Source organism: Phocoena sinus, chromosome 15 (assembly GCF_008692025.1).
Source record: "Phocoena sinus isolate mPhoSin1 chromosome 15, mPhoSin1.pri, whole genome shotgun sequence".
NCBI lineage: Eukaryota > Metazoa > Chordata > Mammalia > Artiodactyla > Phocoenidae > Phocoena > Phocoena sinus.
In genome coordinates, this window is record NC_045777.1 from 79,312,380 (window position 1) to 79,331,752 (window position 19,373).

A 19,373-nucleotide genomic window follows, 5' to 3' on the forward strand; every position below is an offset into this window, starting at 1 on the left:
TTCCCAAGTGGATTAGCCCTCCCCAAGTGGCTCTCTGCCCAGAAGCCAGAGTGATCTTGATAAACCACACCTGAGATCACGCCACCTGCCACAGAACCCGCCACCACCAATGAAGCCTGCCCTCCCACACGGCAGACAAAGCCCTACACCGGTGTCAACTCCCATTTGCCCTCTTACTTGTTACACCCCAACCACATGGGCTGCCTCTTTGTTCTTCAAACATTTAAAATTCTTTCTGTCTCTGATGCTCCTTATGCCTGGAATGGTCAGATTTTTGCCTCCCATTCTTTGCAAGGCTGGATGTTCCTTCTTTTCCCGGCTGTTCAAATACCACCTCCTAGGCAGCCTCTCTAATCTAAAGCATCTCCCCACCCCTTGGCCTGCAGTACCTCTTTATCATGACACAACCATCTTGGTTATTTCCTGTAGAGGCTCTTACCTCAACCTGAAATTCCCTTGTTGGTTCCTTTGCTTGTTGTAGGTCTCACCACTAGACAGTGAGCTCTGTGCTGGCAGGGACCGTGTGATCCTGCTGTTCCCTCCCAGTGCACACACTGTGCCTGACACATGGATGGGCTGACAGAGGAAAAAGGCTGCTCGGCCTGGCCCTCTCCAAGTAGCCATCCTCATCAGCACGTGATACCTTGTTTGTTCCACTCACCTGTCTAGGAACCTCCATCTTCCCCTTCCCAAGTCACATTTCTTTCTCTCCAATGAAAAATCTTGCTGATATTTAAATATAAGCTGCCTTAACTAATGATATTCAGTTATCCTTTCTTACAATCCTTTAGCACTTAGCTAGGCTCCATATGGCTAAATACTTTGCCTCATTTAAATGCTTTTTATAAAAGGTATGTGCTATGAACTGAATTGTGTGCCCCCCAAATTTGTATGTTGAAACCCTAACCTCCAGTGTGATGATACCTGGAGCCTTTGGGCAGTACTTAGGGTTAGATGAGGTCATGAGGATGGGGCCCCCATGATGAGATTAGTGACCTTAAAAAAGAGACACCAGAGTAGGCTCCCTTTCTCTTGCTCTCTTTTTCTCCACAACGTGAGGACACAACAAGAAGGTGGCCGTCTACAAGTCACGAAGGGAGCCCTCATGGAGATCCAAATCAGCCAGCACCTTGCTCTTGGACTTCCCAGCCTCCAGCACTGTGAGAAATAAATTCCTATTGTTTAAGCCACTCAGTCTATGACATTTTATTACGGCAGCCTGAACAGACTAAGAGTATTTTTTTCTCTTTTTTTTTTTAGTATTTTGTGAGTCTTATCTACTTCATAAGCTGAGGACTATTGAAATTAGGATCACATCTCTCCCTCCCCTCCCATTCTAAAGCCCCCAACCATCCTCTGGCTTCTGGAGAGGTGGTGAGTAATCTAATTATCTGGGTCATGCAGATTTCGAAGGGTTTAGCAAAAGGAAAGGCACTCGCTCTTCTGCAGTCTGATAATCTAGAGGGGAAGATGGAGTAAGAAAGTTGAGAAGATTAAAAAATGTCAATCAACTCTGTAATAGGTGTACAAACCTGTGTTGGGAGCAGGGTGGCCAGGACTGTGAAGCACCCAGAACAACTGAAGAAACAAGCAACCAAAGTGGAAAACACTGGGGGAAGCCATCCAAGTGTCCATCCACAGAGGAATGGGTACACAGAACATGGTCTATCCACACAATGGAATATTATTCAGCCCTGAAAGGAAGGAAATCCTGACACCTGCTACAACATGGCTGAACCTTGAGGACATTATGCTGAGTGAGATAGGCCCATCATAAAAGGACAGACCCCGTTGGATTCCACTTATATGAGGTAGCTAGAGCAGTCACATTCAGAGAGACAGAGGTAGAATGGTGTTTGCCAGGGGCTGGGAGGAGGGGGAAGTGGAGCGTTATTGTTAAATGGGGACAGAGTTTCAGTTTGGGAAGATGAAAAAGTTCTGGAGATGGATGGTGGTGATGGTCACACAGCAATGTGGAAGTACTCAATGCCATTGAACTGTACACTTATAAGTGATTAAAGTGGTAAATTTTATGGTATGTACGTTTTTACCACGATAAAAACACACCCCCACACACAAAAAGGAGGAACTGATTATGCTACAACAGGGATGAATCTCAAAAACACGATGCTAAGAAGCCAGACAAAAAATGTCATATATCGTATGATTCCATTTATACGAAATACCCAGGATAGGCAAATCCATGAGACAGAAAGCAGACTGCTAGTTGCCAGATTCAGGAACGGGGAGTGACTGCTTGATGGGTACAGGGTTTCCTCTTGGGGCGACGAAAAAATGTGCTGAAGTTAGATAGTTGTGATTGGTGGCACAACACATGAATGTACTAAATGCTACAGAATTATATACTTCATATTGGCTGAGATGGTGATATGTTATGTGTAAAACAATTTTTTTTTTTTAAAGGTGGAAAACACGGAGGAATTATGATTCTGACTGAATACCTACTTTTTGCAGGGCAGGGCCGCCATCTAGGCTGTAGAACTATGCTACACAACTCCAGGTGGGCTTCTCCCAGACTGTGAGGGATGATCCTCGTGCCTAGACCCGCTGCCTGGGTGCAGGACACCATACCCAGTGTCGCTGGAGACGCAGGAGAAAGTGGATCTTGTCGCCAAAGAGTTAACTGTTTACAGGGAGATAAAGACCGTCCTCTTCCTGTTCCTCTTTCTATTCTTTTCTTCCTTCTCCTCTGACTGCAATTTCAGAAGTACTTGATGAAAAAAGAAAGCAGCACGGGTGCACATGTTACCTATGCCTGTGTGTATGAGCAGGATCAGAAAGCTAAAGCCAAAATGAGACGAGGCTTCCAGAAAATGTGTGGGACCCCCAAAAGGGCTACCTTATTACACGAAAAGCAAAAAGAACAAGGAGGGATGGGCACGCTGCTTTCAGCAATGGTGAGATGTTGATGATAAACTTTTTTTTTTTTCTTTTGGCTGCAGCATGTGGGATCTTAGTTCCCCCACCAGAGATCCAACCCGCATCCCCTGCATTGGAAGCAGGGAGTCTTAACTGCTGGACCGCCAGGGAAGTCCCAATCAACTCCTAATTTGCTTCTGTCTTTTCTGTCCAGGATGATCTTTGAACTGAAAAAGGCAGAGAGCATTGAAAGAGCAAACCCAAGGCGAGTGAGGAGACTGTCAGAGAATTCCCGGCGCTGAGTGAGCTCAGCCTTCCGACTTGGACGAGGAAGACACAAGGGGTTAAGAGTGACACGCGTGGCGAGATTGTGGGGAAATGGAGTGGCGCCCAAGGACCACACATGGGTGAAAATCGTGATTTACCGAAAGAGAAGACGGCAAAATTCCACCTGTTATTCGTGAGAGATTCCCAAAATGAAAGGCGGCGCCGCTCACCAGGCACCAACTTACGTTCACGGAAGCAAGTCAGACCAGACTGACCTCGTTTCCCGTTAAAACTCTAGGCCACCGTTTCAGGAAAACATCAACGTGTGTGTCTGATTTTCCATCATCAAGGTGCTTGCCAGTCTGTTATAACATCTCATTGACAAGGATGAGAAAGAACAGAGGCTACCGGGGGTCGAAACTACTGACTGCCAGCCAGACCTGACCTGCAGCCTGAGTATAACCTATGAGCCGGGATTGGTTGTGGGATCTTAGTTACCCGACTAGGGCCACCGGCAGTGAAAGAGCGTAGTCCTAACCACTGAGCCGCCAGGGAATTCCCCTGGTTTTTACTTTTTTTTTGCGGTACGCGGGCCTCTCACTGCCGTGGCCTCTCCCGTTGCGGAGCACAGGCTCCGGACGCGCAGGCTCAGCGGCCATGGCTCATGGGCCCAGACGCTCCGCGGCATGTGGGACCTTCCCAGAGCGGGGCACGAACCTGCGTCCCCCGCATCGGCAGGTGGACTCTCAACCACTGCGCCACCAGGGAAGCCCCTGGTTTTTACATTTTTAAAGGAAGCAGAGGAGGTGGATGAGGAGGAAAGAGGGAGGAGGGGAGGAGGGGGGAGGAGTAACAGCTGCAGGAGCAGCTGGCCACAAAGCCCAAACTATTTACTATCTGGCCCTTGGCAGAAAAAGTTTGGTGTCCCCTGAGCTAGACAGGGAGGTCCACGAGGGTCGATGTCCGCCCTTACAGGTGCTGGTTGTTGGCTACCATCATCTTGATGTTGGGAGTAAATGCATTTGGATGATACTGGTAGACCATGACCACGGGCAAAAAACAACAAAACAGAAAATTCCTGGGCCCAGAATCCTAGTACATACGGACGAACAGCAAACCAGGTGAAAGGGACCAAACTTATTCCCGGTAAGTTCATTAACAGTACGATGTGGCCACCATAATAAAATAAAATTTAAGAAGGTAATTTCATTTTGAGCTACATCAACAGAATTATAAGATCTAGCTCATGAGCCAATCCTTGGTTTTACAGCTTTCAACCTCACCTGGAGTCCTGAGTCATCCTACCACGTGCGGAGAGGCTGCTGGGCAGCGAATAATGCGTTCAGCTCTGGGCGCCCCATTCTAAGAGAATTACAGATCAGGTGGGTGTGTGCAAAAGGAAACCAACTAGAATGGTGAACCACAGAAGGTCAGATGAGAGAACAGAAATCAGGGAAAGTGGTGGTGGGGAAGAGTGATGGGGAAGAAGGGGCACAGGTGTCTTCAAATATATTAGTTCCCGGGGGCTTCCCTGGTGGCGCAGTGGTTGAGAGTCCACCCGCCGATGCGGGGGACACGGCTTCGTGCCCCGGTCCGGGAAGATCCCACATGCCGCGGAGCGGCTGGGTCCATGAGCCATGGCCGCTGAGCCTGCGCGTCCGGAGGCTGTGCTCCACAACGGGAGAGGCCACAACAGTGAGAGGCCCGCGTACAAAAAAAAAAAAAAAAAAAAAAAAAAATATATATATATATATATATAAGTTCCCAACACCTGTGAGAAATGGAAGGTCTCAGGGCCAGATGGGGACCCTTGAGTGAGGATGAAAAGAAGCCAGATTCTGTCTTCATCACCTCCCCAAACTGGAAACAATCCCAATGTCCTTCCACCTGGGGACAAACTGCAGTATAGCTACACCACGGAAAGCTACTCAGGAATAAAAGGAAAAAACTACTGATTCATGCCAACTATAGGATGAATCTTAAAAGTATTATGTGAAGTTAAAGAAGCCAGTGTGGTTGGTGTGTTTGGGGAACAGCTAGAAGGCTGGTCAGGCTGGAGCAGAGCGAGAGGAGGGCAGGAAGCGCCAGACCAGGCAGGGCCTTGAAGGCCGTTAAGAACTTTAAGCAGAGGAGAAACAGGATCTGATTCTGTTTTTGAAAAGGAAAAGAGGCCCAGATGGAGCTCTAGGCCATTCCATCCACATCGGGGAGACAGGAGGAACCAGGGAAGGAGAGGGAGATAAAGCAGCAAGCCAGGCAGGAGGGGAATGGAGGCCGCAGGGGCATGGGGAGGGGAGCAGAGAACCGGAGGAAGACGTATGGGAGACAGTGGGGACAGAACGGGGCTCAGCGCTGGGGCTCTTGAGGTGTATGAACAGCTCCTCAACTCCAGGCCCCCCTCCCCCACCAGTGACCCCATTTAGAACCAGCTCCCTGGCTGGTTCTCCATCCCCTGATGGGGTCACACAGACAAGAAATACACACTCCCCGTCTGCGATCTTTCTAGATTGGGTGTAGAGAGGCTGCAAAGAACACTCTTTTTCCAGCGACAAATACCTATATTTCCTTCTCTGAAAACTATCCAGGATGCTTGTAAATCCCCAGAGAAGTGATCTCCCTGTCTACATGACAAGACCCCTCTCCAGCCACGGTTCCAGATTCTGTGGGGACAGAGTGAGAGAGCCGACGGGAGCAGCCTCCCTCCTGTACCTTCAAGCCTCTGAGAGGCCTTCCCAGGGCAACCCGGGCCCCTTGCTGTCGTGCAGCCCTCGTCCTCTTGTTTTCTCTGCCACTGTGCTGGGAGAGAACCCCCAGCTCTGCATCCCCAAAGGTCCTCAGAAATTCTCTACAGACTCTGAATCAGACCATCCAGCACAGGGGCAACTGATTACAGAAAGGGGGACCCCATCATGTCCTCCTGACCCGGAGAAGAAGCCAGCAAGCTCTGTCTTCCTTCCCTCATTTATCAGGACTACTGAAGAGTCCCCTTGAGCCAGGTCATCCTGCATATCCTCCGGCAAAGATCAGCATCTTCCCTGCACTTTGTCCCCCAATGTAACCCAAGCTCAGGTCACCCACCAACTTGAGCTGCCCAATGTCTCCTGTGGGCCTCAGCCACTGTGCACACCAGCAGCCTCCTCCCAAGGGAGAGCGTCTATGACAACCACAGGGTACCCACGTGGGCCTTCAGAAGGTCCCAGGATGTAGGGCACGAGGGTTAGATACTGAGACGTCAGGTCTCAGGGAAAAGGAGATGCTGGCCCATCGTCCCTCTTCCCCACCTGCAGGCGGCTGTGGCTTCAGACAGGCATGCTCTGGCCCCCACCGTTCTGTTTCTCTTGTCACAGAGGAAGCCTCGGTTCTGCCTTCCTAGTGACCCAAACTGCACCGCCACTTTCACAGGGGCTGCACCATTAGAGTCCCTCTTAGGGCCAGGCCTCTGCCTAGAAAGTGATGCCTGGGGCAGGCCCATCAGATGCATCCCGATCATTCAGGAGGCACCCAGCCAAGCTCGAGTGGCCTTTCGCAATGGCCTTGGTTTCCAGATAGACAGCTGGTCTGCAAGAGTGGAAACCCTGAGCTGTGTCTTTCCCCAAATCACCAGCATTGCTCAATTTCCTCTCCTCCCCGCACCATGCCCTCCAGCACTCTCCACCTCCCAGATTTCTAATGGGGAGGTTAGTTTTCTTCTCTTTCAGCAGCACAGAGCAACTTTGCTCTGACTCTCTCAAGACACAGGGGGGAGGCAGTGGCACAGCACAGGACCCACCCTTCCTCAGCTCCGTGCCTCTCCCAGACCCCATTCCTAAGAGTGTCTCCGTGTCAAATGAATGAGCTGGGAGGCACTTGAGAGACCTAGACAATGACAGAGCCTGCCACTTCCCGCCCCCCAAACCTCTGTTTTATCTTCTATTTCTACAGCAAACTCACCCCCATATTACTATATAACTGACCCTCTACCTCTACTCTCCACCACCACGGACCCAAATAAAGCAGCAAGAATAACTTTCCTCTTCAGTTCTCGCAGCTGAGAAAGCGACGGGTCCCTGATCTCGCAAAATCCAAACTCTCCCACGTGGCTTCAGTGACACCCCTTGCGTCTCCTTCTTCAGCTTCACTTCTCACTTCAGATGGCGGTCTTCACAAGACTGTGACCCAATTTTCCCGAAATGCAATTTATAAATAAATAGGGTCCCATTTTTACACAAGAGGGCGGCTGCGGGAAGATATGTTGACTCCAACAATGAATTCGGTAACCTTAGATCTTCCCAATTCACCTGTTTGGCTCATTCAAATGTGTGAAGACCAGGTGTGCGTGGAAAATAATAACAATAGCATTTCTCCTTTATTGTCTAGCCGTTCACAGTCTGCAAAGAGCTTTCATTTGCAGTCTGACTGATGTTGAGAAACCCTGGTGAGAGAGCTGGGCACACTTTATAGGTAAACAAGTGGGCTTGGAGAGGTCCAGCCACACCAGTCGGGCACATGCTCTACACTCTACAACCTATATGGCTACAACCGAACTCTTAGCCAGAGCCAACTTGTTTACTAAACCCCTGCTCTGACCTCTGATGAGAACCAAAAGGAGAAAGTTTTTCAGAAAACCTAGAGTGGGTACCTGAAGAAGACCATCCCTGAGGTCAAACAACCTCTAAACAAATCAGCCTGTACTATCGTCATGGAAGCAGGTTCTGGTCTTAGTTGCTCGCACACCTCCCACCAAACCCCCATAACACACAGTTTTATTCTTTCTCGGGAGGAACCTGTTCCAGTCTGAAGGGAGACAGATTGGATGTTGGGCCTGTGAAGTCCAAGGTCTCTGCAGGCTGACACTGTTGAGATCACCTGGACTAAACTCCAACAGGCAAGAGGTCCCAGGAGCTCGCTCTTCTCTGAGATTTCCGCAGGTGGGTGACGTACCGAGAGGGGATAGTCCGGAGCCCTGAACTCCAGCCCCCAGACAAATCAGCCAGTCCGGTCACAGTCTATGGCCAAATTCGCGTCAAGCACCTTCTGCAAAGCCCCATAGGGGATGCCTGTCCAGCCTCATTCAACAGCCTCAAATAGCACACAGTGTTTTTCTGGTCAGTGGTTCTCCAATCTGGCTGTACCTGAATATCACCTAAGAACTGACCCCTGTATCCCCCGTATGCATTCATACACCCCTAACAGATTCCTTTGCTCCACCCAGGATTGGACTCATCTGGTCTAAGAAAGGGCCACTGTTCACCACACTCTAAATCCAGCTGTGTTACAGAAGAACATTCTATGTCAGAGTCTAAAGGAGGAAAAAAGCTCAGCTAAAGGAAAAGCAGGGATGAAGAGGGGGAAGAATGGGAGGAGCAAAGAAAAAGGGGATAATAAAGACTTTATGTTATAATATTTACTTTTATAATAATAAAGTGGAAAAATGGAAAATGAAGAGATTTCCTCAGCTCAGACAAGCATACCTTGATTTAAGTAAATATAATTTTTTTTCCGGAAAATATGAATGGACACTAAGGACAAATCAGGAGATTAGTCAATTTACCAAAGAATTTGACATCAGATTCCTTTAAATAGCAATCTCTGCTAGTACATTTAAAATAGGATTCCTTTTACAGAAGTGTGATTTTATACAAAACCACATCTGTTGCATAAACCTCAGAAAAAGAGCTCTCCTGCCATATACTCTGCCTAACTATAGAACTGGCCCAGTACAGATGGTCACCTGTTTTCTTCCAAAAGATACCCAGCCCTGCCCTCTGTCACCTATTTCTCTATTTTACCTGATCATGGTTCATTGATTCCTAAGGGCCACTGGATTCTTCCAGTCTTCTCTAAACTCAGGGAGCAACTGCTCTGAATTTTCATACTCATTCATTCAACACATATTTCTTTTTTTTTTTTAACATCTTTATTGGAGTATAATTGCTTTACAATGGTGTGTTAGTTTCTGCTTTATAACAAAGTGAATCAGTTATACATATACATATGTTCCCATATCTCTTCCCTCTTGCGTCTCCCTCCCTCCCACCCTCCCTATCCCACCCCTCCAGGCGGTCACAAACCACCTAGCTGATCTCCCTGTGCTATGCGGCTGCTTCCCACTAGCTATCTATTTTACGTTTGGTAGTGTATATATGTCCATGCCACTCTCTCACTTTGTCACAGCTTACCTTTCCCCCTCCCCATATCCTCAAGTCCATTCTCTAGTAGGTCTGTGTCTTTATTCCCGTCTTACCCCTAGGTTCTTCATGACCTTTTTTTTTTTTAGATTCCATATATATGTGTTAGCATACGGTATTTGTTTTTCTCTTTCTGACTTACTTCACTCTGTATGACAGACTCTAGGTCTATCCATCTCACTACAAATAACTCAATTTCATTCCTTTTTATGGCTGAGTAATATTCCATTGTATATATGTGCCACATCTTCTTTACTCATTCATCTGTTGATGGACACTTAGGTTGTTTCCATCTCCGGGCTATTGTAAATAGAGCTGCAGTGAACATTTTGGTACATGACTCTTTTTGAATTATGGTTTTCTCAGGGTGTATGCCCAGTAGTGGGATTGCTGGGTCGCATGGCAGTTCTATTTGTAGTTTTTAAGGAACCTCCATACTGTTCTCCACAGTGGCTGTATCAATTTACATTCCCACCAGCAGTGCAAGAGGGTTCCCTTTTCTCCACACCCTCTCCAGCGTTTATTGTTTCTAGATTTTTTGATGATGGCCATTCTGACCGGTGTGAGATGATGATATCTCATTGTAGTTTTGATTTGCATTTCTCTAATGATTAGTGATGTTGAGCATCTTTTCATGTGTTTGTTGGCAATCTGTATATCTTCTTTGAAACACATATTTCTTGAAGGCCTATCATGGGCACTACTCTAGGGGTACAGCCGTGAACAAAAAATGATGTCTCTGGTCCTGTGGATCTTATATTTTCGTGGTAGAGAGAGGGTAAATAATTAAAATACACAGTATGTGAAATGGTGCTCTATGAAAGAAAAATAAGGCCTACAATGAGGCTGGTGTACACTAGGCTGGTGTTAGCACCCTGCACAGGGTCATAAGGGAAGGCTGTACTCGGAGACAAAGGGCTGCATTTGTAGGTGATGAGGAAGCAAGCCCAGCAGACACCTGGGGGAATAGTTCCAGGCAGAGCCCACCTGGCAGGTATAAGGAACAGCTAGAGGTTAAGCGGGGCTGGTGCTGAGAGGTCAGAGGTGGGAGGGGCCACATCACAAGGGGCTACTGTAAGGATCAGCCTTTGTTCTGAGAGAGACAGGAGCCACTGGGAGGTTTTTTTTTTTTTTAAGATTCTTTCCTATTGGTTTCACATTAAAGCGAGACAATTCTCTTTTTCTTTTAACATTTATTTATTTTATTTATTTATTTTCCTTTTTTTTTTTTTCGGCTGCATCAGGTCTTAGTTGCAGCACACGGGATCATTTTAATTCCGGCGCGGGGTCTGCTCTGGTTTCTCTCTAGTTGCAGTGAGCGGGCTTCTCTCTTGTTGTGGCGTGCGGGCTCCAGAGAGCATGGGCTCTGTAGTTTGCAGCACGCGGGCTCTCTCGTTGAGGTGCGGAGATCAGTAGTTGCGGCACGTGGGCTTAGTTGCCCCACAGCACGTGAGATCTTAGTTCCCCGACCAGGGATTGAACCCGCGTCCCCTGCATTGGAAGGCGGATTCTTTACCACTGGACCACCAGGGGAGTCCCCCTCACTGTTTCTTCTTTTTGAGCAAAAGGGTGACATTATCGGACTCAGTGTTTTAGAGGACCCCTCTGGCTGCTGTGCTGAGAAGAGGCTACAGGGACCAGCCTGCAAGCGGAGGGGGGATGATTAAGACGCTGCTGCTTTAATTCGGGCCAGAGATGATGGTGGCTCAGATGTGGCTGGCAGCAGTGGAGGTGCTGACATGTGGTGGGATTTGGATACATTTTGAAGGTAGAGCTGACAGGATTTGCTGCTGTTTGGACATGGGGTTATCAGGAAGGAAAGAGTCAAGGAAGGCACCATAATTATTTGCCAGAGTAACGAGAGGGCCCGAGTTGCCATTAACGAGATGGAAAGAATCACGGGAGGACAGGCTTGGGGCAGGGCAGATTGGAGCTTGTTTTTGGACATGTTAAATAAGAGATGTCCATTGGATATCCAGACAGAGCTGTCAATGAGCCGGGGAATGTGCAAGCCTGGAATTCGGGAGAGGTTCAGGCTAGATGCATCAATTTGATAGTCATCAGCATATATAGAGATGGGATTTAAGAATGGATAAGATCACCAAGGAGTAAGTCCAGATGAGAAGTCTGGGGACAGCCTGAGTACACCCAACATTCAAGAAAGAGAGACAAGAGGGAATGAGTAACGGAAACAGAAAAGCAACCAGGAGAGGGTGTGGCCTCCTGGAACCGCATGAAGAAACATACTTGAACTTCAGTGGTGTTGGATGTTGCTGACAGATCAAACAGGATGAGAGCTGAAAACTGACCACTGGCTTGAACATCGTGGTGACCTTCACCAGGGCTTTTTGGTGGAGTGGAAGAGAGAGCCTGATGGGGGATTCAGGAGAAAAGGGGTAACAGGGGCACTGGAGGCAGCAAGTGCTGGTAAGGGGGACAGAGAAAGAAGAAGGTAGGGTCTAGGTTTCCTTGTTTTAAATGGGAGAAGGTATAACCTGTCTGTATAGACGTGAGGGGAGAGAAGGGAAAGGGTCGCTGGGATGGGGAAGGGGTCCAATGCACAATAGGAGGCGGCCACCCTGTGAGAGTCACAGGCCAGGTCACAGAGTACAGACACAGGTGTAAGCAGGTGCGAGGGAGACAGCTTGTGTGAGCTCTCTCAGGACTGCATCTCCTTTCACAGTGAACTAGGAAGCAAGGTCAAGGGCTCAGCATGAGGGCAGCAGAGGAGAAGGCAGGACATACTGTTGAGGGAAGTGGACGGCTGCTTACACTGCGGGGACGCACAGGCCTCTGGGAGCAGCAACAGCACCCATCGAGGAAGGAAGTTCAGCTGGCCCTCTGCCTCCTCTTCTCCCAGCCAACTCTCCTCCATCCCTTTCACTTGTCCTCACACCAACTCTTCTCCTCCTTCTCTTTGCCTTTCCAGATTTAAAACACTTTGGACCTTGATGGACTCAATACTCAGATATACTTGGTCACTTTGGTGCCCTTCCTCTTCTCCTTCTTCACTGAGGCCTTGCAGGAAGGAGAGGTGGGGTTGACCTGTGCTTGCTTTCGGAACAAGGGTACCAGGGACTTGGTGGTTGATGTGTTTGTTTTCGGGGGATGAGGTGGGGGCAGGAGTCTGGGGGAAGCAAGAGAAATATAAGGGCAAAACATCCAGACTGCCATCACATCAACAAAAGAAAAGATAGAAACTACATGATCATCTCAGATGCTGAAAAAGCATCTGATAAAATTCAACATCCAGTCATGATAAAAACTCTTGCCAAAGTGGGCACAGAGGGAACATATCTCCACATAAAAGCCACTTATGACAAACCCACAGCCAACATAATACTAGACAGTGAAAAGCTGAAATCTTTCTCCCTAAATTCTGGATCATGACAAGGATGCCCACTCTCACCACTTCTATTCAACATAGTATTGGAAGTTCTAGCCACAACAATCAGACAAGAAAAAGAAATAAAAGGTATCCAAATCAGAAAGGAAGAGATAAAAGTCATTATATGCAGATGACATGATACTCTATGTAGAAAACCCTAAAGACTCTACACAAAAACTATTAGAACTGATAAATGAGTTCAGCAAGGTAGAATACAAGATTAATATACAGAAATCTGTTGCATTTATTTATGCTAACAATGAAATAACAGAAAGTAAAAAAACAATCCCATTTAAAATCACATCAAAAAAACAAAAAACAAAAAATCTAGGAATAAACCTAACCAAGGAGGTGAAAGACTTAAATGCTGAGAACTATAAAACTATAAAGGAAATCGAAGATGATCCAAGGAAACGGAAAGGTATCCCATGCTTTTGGATTGGAAGAATTAATATAGTTAAAATGGCCAAACTACCCAAAGCAATCTACAGATTTAATGCAATTCCTATCAAATTACTCATGACATTTTTCACAGAACTAGAACAAATAATCCTAAAATTTATATGGAACCACAAAAGACCCAGAATTGCCAAAGCAATGCTGAGGAAAAAGAACAAAGCTAGAGGCATAACGCTCCCAGACTTAAGGCATACTACAAAGCTACAGTGATCAAAACAGCATGGTATTGGCACAAAAACAGATACACAGATCAATGGAACAAAATAGAGAGCCAAGAAATAAACCCACACACCTACGGTCAGTTAATCTTCAAGAAGGAAGGCAAGAATATACAATGGGGAAATGACAATCTCTTCAGCAAGTGATGCTGGGAAAGCTGGACAGACACATGTATATCAATGAAGTTAGAACATAACCTCACACCATTCAGAAAAACTCAAAATGGCTTAAAGACTTAAATATAAGACATGACGCCATAAAACTCCTAGAAGAGAACATATACAAAACATTTTCTGACGTAAATCTTAGCAATGTTTTCTTAGGTCAGTCTCCCAAGGCAATAGCAAAAATAAACAAATGGGATCTAATCAAACTTATAAGCTTTTGCACAGCAAAAGAAATCATAAAACGAAAAGACAACCTAGGGACTGGGAGAAAATATTTGCAAATGATGTGACCGACAAGGGCTTCATTTCCAAGATATACAAACAGCTCATACAACTCAATAACAAAAAACCAAATAACCCAATCAAAACATGGGCAGAAGACCCAAACAGACATTTCTCTAAAGAAGACCATCTGGCCAAAAGGCAGATGAAAAGATGCTCCACGCTGCTAATTATTAGAGAAATGCAAATCAAAACTATAATGAGGTATCACCTCACACTGGTCAGAATGGCCACTATCAAAAAGTCTACAAATAATAAATGCTGGAGAGGGTGTGGAGAAAAGAGAACCATCCTACACTGTTGGTGGGAATGTAAACTGGTGCAGCCACTACGGAAAACAGTATGGAGGTTCTTTAAAAAACTCAAAATAGAGTTACCGTATGATCCAGCAATCCCACTCCTGGGCATATATCCAGAAAAGATGAAAGCTCTAATTCGAAAAGATACATGCACCCCAATGGTCATAGCCACACTAGTTACAAGAGCCAAGACATGGAAGCAACCTAAGTGTCCATCAACAGATGAATAAAGAAGATGTGGTACATACATACAATAAAATATTACTCAGCCATAAAAAAAAAGAATGAAATAATGCCATTTACAGCAACATGAATGGACTCACAGATTATCATACTAAGTGAAGTAAGTCAGATAGAAAAAGACAAATATTATATGATATCACTTATATGTGGAATCTAAAGAAAAGATACAAATGAATTTATTTACAAAATAGAAACAGACCTAGAAAACAAACTTACAGTTACCAAAGGGGAAGGGAGGGGAGGGATAAATTGGGAGCATGGGATTAAAAGATGTACACTACTATATATAAAATAGATAAACAAGGACCTACTGTATAGCCTAGGGAACTATATTCAATATCTTGTAATAAACTATAATGGAAAAGAATTTAAAAAATAGATATAGGGCTTCCCTGGTGGCGCAGTGGTTAAGAATCTGCCTGCCAGTGCAGGGAACACGGGTTCAAGCCCTGGTCCGGGAAGATCCCACATGTTGTGGAGCAACTAAGCCTGTGCACCACAACTACTGAGCCTGGGAGCCTACAGCCCGTGCTCCGCAATAAGAGAAACCACCGCAATGAGAAGCCCGCGCACTGCAACGAAGAGTGGCCCCCACTTGCCACAACTAGAGAAAGCCCATGCGCAGCAACAAAGATCCAATGCAGCCAAAAATAAAATAAAATAAATTTTAAAAAAGAAAAATAATAGATATATACATATATCTATATATAACCAAATCACTTTGCTGTACACCTGAAACTGACACAATATTGTAAATCAACTATACTTCAATTTTTAAAAGAAGAAAAAAAAACCCATCCAGACTCCCTCCTCAGTTCTCTCACCTTCCTTCCTTCTCTCCTGTCACCCCCTCCCTCCTTTTGGTTCTCAATTTCCTTATCTAAAAACACAGACTAAAGAGTCACTTACCTCACTGTGGCTCAGGTGCTAATTCTCTATTTCAGTTAACCTGTCCTGGCCTGTAATAGATCCCAGATTCATCTGCATGCCTTCTTTCATGTAACCCTTAGAGTAACACTGAGACTGCTACCTCCATTGACTAGATGGGGTAACTGAGACTCAAGAATGGTTAAGACTTGTCCAACTAGTTGTGATGCCTGACTAGCTAGATGACCCAGCTGGTAAGTAGCAGAGACAGGATTTGAACCAAGATCTCACTCCAATTTCAGGCCCATCCATCCCAGCAACATCGTTCCAGGCCCAGGAAGGACCATTCTGACTCATTTCCACTGAGAGAACACACAGGTCAGTGTCAAGCCCAGGGTTCCAGGAACTGAAGTCCTTATTAACATATAACTAAAGCACAGGCTCACTGAACTCAGGTCAGACCCAAAGAGAAGAGAATGGAGTGAGTAGGGCAGGATCAGGTTACCCCCGGGAGGCCATCAACTGTCCCAGCTGGCAGGCAGAAACCCGAAGAATATTTCCAGCCCCGGACCCAGGGAGTAATAACGAGCTGGGGTGGATTTGCTAAACGGTTTTCTAAAGTGGAGAGACGGGTGGTTGCTAATTCTGTAGGTGGATTTCGTCATCAGCTGTAGGGCTGCGATGTGACTTCCTCAGAAATCAGAGCAGCCAGAAACTCTCACTTCCGTTTCTCGAGGGGTGAAGGAGAGCCCTTCCTCAGGGGAAAAAGCCACAAGGGTCAGGAGAAGTGTAGGGGTGTAGAGGGAGACACCCAAAGGGCCCAGGCAGGGTGAACCCCCGCTGGGCACCCAGGCCTGACATCCTGCTGGTTTCTGGGCTACCAGCACCTGGTGGTCATGACATGGCTAGACCTCTCTTTCTAAAGCACAGCTCCTGGACTTCCCTGGCGGTCCAGTGGTTAAGACTCTGCGCTTCCACTGCAGGAGGCACGGGTTCGATCCCTGGTCACGGAACTAAGACCCCGCACGCTGCATGGCACGGCCAAATAAATAAATAAATTAACAAAAAAATAAATAAAGCCCAGCTCCAGCGATGCCAGACACGTCCAGGGGCTCACAGCTGCACCCCAAGCCTTTGCTTCAAGCCACACCTATAACCTAGATTAACCCCATCCTCCCCAAACCACCTCTGTTTATTTAAGTCCTGCCATTAATTAGTTAGTCATGATTGTATTCATTCAATAAATTCAGCCACCAAACAAATACTGAGCACCTATGTCAAGTGCTGTACTAAGTTAACTCACAGATGAGTGAGACTTAAGTCCTGGCTTCAAAGAGAGTGATCTAGGTGGGGAGAAAGATGGTGGCATTGTGTACACAGCCCGTGGGAGGAGGCGTTGGTGGGTGCAGGTGGTAGGGAGGGTGGGGTGAGCATCGAACCAGGCTGAACGGGTCAGACCCGGCGGCCCTTCCCTGGACCCAGTGAGCTGGCCTAGAGAAGGGGCCTGTAGGGGCATTCAGGGGAGAGGCCAGCACCCGGCACAAAAGTGGGGGCCAGTGCCCAATGGCAGTGTTGCTGGAGTGTGAAAAAGAGAAGAGGAGGCCGGGCCCAGAGAGCCTAGCATACAGTTATAGGGCAACGGAAGAGAGAACCGTCCAAGCAGCTTTCCCCGTAAGCACCACTCAGCCCAAAACACACCAATTAAAACAATTTTGAAAAGCCCAAATCTTTTTTTTTTTAATTAATTAATTTATTTTTGGCTGCGTTGGGTCTTCGTTGCTGCGTGTGGGCTTTCTCTAGTTGCCGAGAGTGGGAGCTACTCGATCGTGATGCACAGGCTTCTCATTGCGGTGGCTTCTCTTGTTGGGGAGCATGGGCCCTAGGCGTGCAGGCTTCAGTAGTTGTGGCTTGGGGCTCTTGAGCGCAGGCTCAGTAGTTGTGGAGGACAGGCTTAGGTGCTTCACGGCATGTGGGATCTTCCTGGACCAGGGCTTGAACCCGTTTCTCCTGCACTGGCAGGCGGATTCTTAACCACGGCACCACCAGGGAAGTCCTAAGCCCAAATCTCAAAGCCCAAGTTATTAAAGTGTAAAGCAGTGACCAGATAGACACTTAGATATGTGTATAAGGATCTCACCTCAACTGTGGAAAACGGATACAGCTAAATGTCTATTAGTGGGAGGGTGATTACAAGGAAACGATACATGGCTCTATTCATCTGGAAATATGAATTGCTAACAGTTGCTAACAGTTGCTGAATCTGCCTTCACAACAACCCTATACGGAGGTTACTGTGATTATCCCACTACAAGTGGGAAAACTGTGGCTCAGGGAGCCTCAGTCCCCTGCCCTGGTGAGTAAGTGGTGGCTACGGAATTTGAACTCCAGGACCGATGCCCTCCACCACTCTGATATAACTGTTTCTAGATCTAAAGTGTAGTGAAAGCTAAAATACAAGTTTACAAAACTGTATTAAGACATGGCCCCATTTTGTTTAAATATGTATTTGTCTACGTGTATATGCTTGTATTTTGTTAAATCAAATGAACATTTGGCCATTTTTGACTTCTAAAAAGTCCTTTACCCTTTCATACGGTTCAACCTAGCACACGTGCATGTGTGTTGGTATGTACACATTCACACCCACGAATAAAGAAGTCTGTAAGGATCTATACCAAATTATTAGTAATTCTGGATGGTGGGAGTATGCCTGATCTTGCTTTTTTTTTTTTTATTCTTTTTCATATTTTCTGAAAACTAGCATAAGTTAAATGTTTTCCTGTGTGTTACCTGTTTCCTCACCACAGCTGCTAATGACTACAGCTATGTGAGATTAAAATGTACCAAAAGTGCAGGAGCCCAGCCCTCCTAAGTTACAGCATCCGAGGCCAGTACACTCATGGCCATCTCCCCTCGGGAGCTGAGAAGTCAAAGCATAGGCAGAAAGTTGTCACAGAAAGAACTCAGAGTCTGCTGACTCGGGGGACAATGCTGACATATGCATAGGAGAGAAAGGATGATAGCCAGGACCCTAGCTGACAGCACTGGGAAAATCGCCGTCCAGCACTGAAACTGCTGACCCGGATCTTTGAGCTAGGGGGGCCAAGGAGGCAGTGATTTGGTAAGACTACTTCCCTACGAATCCAGCCTGGGAGAAATCCAGCAAAAGAAAGCTATTTTAGGTCCCAGAAAATGAGGCTGAACTCGTGCTCCAAAGAGAGGTCATGATAGAAAGTTAATGAAATGCTCATCTCCAAAAAACTTTCCCCCACCCATGGTGTGCAGCTCCCACGCGTACCCTGGCACCAGCAAGGGCCACCTCCAGGCACTGGGGCCAGAAGCAGGTGTAAGCCTGTTGGCCAGAAGAGCACTTTCGGGTCTGACTGTTCAGTGGAGGCTGCCTCACTTACGCAACACCTGCTGATTATTTTTCACTGGGACCCTCACTCCCTGCTCCCACTCATCTCTCCTGTCTCATTCCTCTGGCCCTGCTCCCGAGAAACCTCAACAGCCGTTCACCTGCACACAGCGCCGCTCTCCTAACCGGAACATCCTCTCACCACTTCATCACCCATCCAGTCAGCACCTACTGTGCGCCATGTATTTTCATCAATGAAATCACCACTCCCCAGACTCACAACACAGCTTAAACACCACCTTTTTCCAGGAAACACAACACTGAGGTATAAAGATTTAGATCCCATGTCCTGGGAAATTGGCTAGTCCCACGGAAATAGGGATTGCACCTAATCTTCTGGTATAAAGAGCAGGTGGCTCCCGAGCTCATCCCGTGGTCTTGTGACCTTGCGCACGCGTGGCGTTCTCTGCTTGGAATGCTCTTACCTTCCTTACCCTCTGGGCAAATTCCTTCCCCCTCCTCCTCCAGTTTTCTCAGTGAGCCCCTTCCTCTAGTGCCAGGCAGTTAAGCCCACCCTCTCCCACCCTAGCACATCCCTCAAAAGTACCCTGTGCGTTTTATCACATGTACTGTATTTACTTATAACATGTCTGATTGCCCTGATTACCAGCAGAGGGGTGGTCCCGAAAGAAGGACTGTTCTACTCCTTCACCTGAAGTTTCAAGATTTTATTTGGTCCCTCTTGTAAACTGATGGCTTAAACAACACAAAAAGCAA

General features: G+C 46.9%; 1 protein-coding gene and 1 long non-coding RNA gene across 3 annotated transcripts in view; one reads left to right on the forward strand and one right to left on the reverse strand.

The window, feature by feature from the left end:
- Positions 1-19,373, reverse strand: part of HIP1 (huntingtin interacting protein 1) — a 154,283-nt gene that overhangs the window by 60,483 nt on the left and 74,427 nt on the right. The window lies entirely within an intron of this gene.
- LOC116740693 lies at positions 2,256-4,630 on the forward strand. The gene is made up of 4 exons (XR_004345929.1): positions 2,256-2,918; positions 3,095-3,497; positions 4,123-4,293; positions 4,418-4,630. It is a non-coding gene; the product is annotated as an uncharacterized LOC116740693 (long non-coding RNA).